Source organism: Macrobrachium rosenbergii, chromosome 16 (assembly GCF_040412425.1).
Source record: "Macrobrachium rosenbergii isolate ZJJX-2024 chromosome 16, ASM4041242v1, whole genome shotgun sequence".
NCBI lineage: Eukaryota > Metazoa > Arthropoda > Malacostraca > Decapoda > Palaemonidae > Macrobrachium > Macrobrachium rosenbergii.
This window is the reverse complement of record NC_089756.1, coordinates 13446226-13448725: the sequence shown is the minus strand read 5'-3', so window position 1 is coordinate 13448725 and position 2500 is coordinate 13446226. Positions and strand designations below refer to the sequence as shown.

The following is a 2500-nucleotide window of genomic DNA, read 5'->3' as shown; positions in this document are numbered from 1 at the left end:
CTCAATAACAATAACAACTGACCTCCTCCAAAACTATGCTTTCGAAGTTTTTAACAATTAGCATTTACGTACTGTAAAATAAAAGTTTTTTTTATCTATGATACAAATCAACAATCCCTGAGTTTATCAAAACCAAGAATGTTACTTTACAGGGTTTTTGCAAAGTCCTCTCAAGACAATTATAAAATATACCCATAAACTAGGATACAACAAAGATATTTCATAATAAGCCCTCTCCCACTATTATGCCATGATTAATTTAACAATATCCTGCAAAGATGTATAGCTTCTACACCAATATGCATACCTATTAAATAAAGAGAAGAAATTCTGTTATCATTGTTACTCACAAAAACAAGGCACAAAGAAATATTTATGAGAGCAAATATATAATTTCATTCATAATTACTTGTAACAAAATAGAGAGAAAAATGCCAGTCGTATACCAAGCCCTCAACCATGTATGAATTTCAGTAAAATTCAAGGAAAAGCCCTTAAAGCATACCACAAATAGTACATATGCTATCAATGGTTTGACTTTTCTATGTCTGGGATACTTTAAGGAGAATAAAATCACAACCACACTTAAACGTTAGTTATGTACGTTTCCAAAGTATTCTACATATCTAATATGACATATATCTGAATCAAAATATATAGAGTACACAACTAATTAATCTGCAAAATACTGTGTAAATAGATATTCCATACAGAGATGTTTTATCATCCAATTTCAACTTCAGTGGGCTGTTAATTATGCTACATGATGAAAAATGAACCAATGTCACATGGAAAACAAAATCAAAATAGGAAGAAAAGTTATCCAAGCAGAGTGTACAATATAGTCCTGAACTGTACTCGGTAATGTACCAATTTATTTTTACCATAAAGACATGCTATTACTGCATCAAAGAGTATTATACCATATTAGGAAGAGAATAATCCAATTCTCAACTAAAATTTAACGTCAGATATGAAAAAAAAAGCATTCCTCTGATAGACATGCCTTACATCACAAGTCTACACACTATGCACTACTGGAAGCTAGACTTAAATAGTGGACTACAAATCTATAAAATTATTTCATCTAGACAAGGTGTAAATTACACCACCATATCTCTTTTCCACTTTGGGGCCAAGAAAGGTAAAAGATTTTAACCTATATTAATTCTTGAAAAGATAATCTTTACAATTATATAACTCACTATTTTAAGAGTGATTCTTATCCAACACATATAACTGATAACATTTTGCAAAATGAGTGATAATTCCTTAACTGATGACAAGAAATTTTAAAACAATAATTCCCTTTATGAAAATATTACCATGAAAAAATTATATTTTCATTGATTTGTCTTTGTCTAATTAAAGCTTTCAGTAATGAAATTAATATAGAATATTCTATCATTTTTCCAGCACTGAAACTACCATAGGTTTGAAATTACCACAGCAACAATTTTCAGATCATAAAAATAGTATGAAAAAGCTACATCTAGATGTTTTTGGAAATGTAACGAAAGTTCTGACCCATTGGGTACTTTTTTAAAATTTTTATGAAAGCAAATTAGCAATCACATGCAATGACTAAAGAAGGGATCTACATGCATATAAAATGTGAATCTTCATCCAAATATGATATAAACCTCCATGCAAATGTACCTTATGAACTATTATCAAGCACCAACAGCAAGCATTCTAATTGCATAGCTTCAGCCACAACTACTACAACATACATTCAAAACTCAAAATTAAACATGATTCTGCCTTAAGGTGAGATAAAAATGCAAGTTTTATACTGTAATACACTTGGGAGTGTTAAAAGATCTCTATGAGCTGAGAAGAGGAAGACTGGATGAGTATTAAATGAAGCAATGAATTGTCAGTAGTATCAAGTTTCCCTACAACAGATGACTGGAATGCATGAGCCACTATATAAAGAACTACAAAACAAGAGTAGATGTACTTATCTAGCAATTTTACTAGATATGTTTAAAACATGATTACAGCAAAAAGCTTTCTGTACTTTTGCTAATATGGATCAATAAAATGGGCAATAATATTTAAAACAAATCACAGCTATAAATAAAGAAAATTACAGCCATTCATAACACTTAAAACAAGAAGAAGAAAACAATTTTACGTCATCACCTGAATCTGATGACTACACTCTGGGGATTACTTATAACTACTGTCATTAGGAGTAGCTAAATGAAATTCTATGATTGCTTTCTAAAAATTCCCAATATCCTAAGGACCAAGGAAATCATACCAAGAAATGTAACTACTGTACTGTTTTTATAACACTCCTACATCCAGCCACTTTTTATTCCAAGACCAGTAATGTCAGTTAGGAAGGGATGCTGGAATGTCTTTAAAGCAATTAAGACTCAATTTCACCAATAATAAGGTACATTATAAGAACCTGTGTCTCAAGTTAAAATTTAGCATTTCTCTACCTCAGAAATATTATGCTTTCAATATCTACCATTGGAAGAAAAGA

General features: G+C 30.4%; 1 protein-coding gene across 3 annotated transcripts in view; it reads right to left on the bottom strand.

Moving 5' to 3' along the window:
• Positions 1-2500, bottom strand: part of wls (Wnt ligand secretion mediator) — a 174434-nt gene that overhangs the window by 11288 nt on the left and 160646 nt on the right. The window lies entirely within an intron of this gene.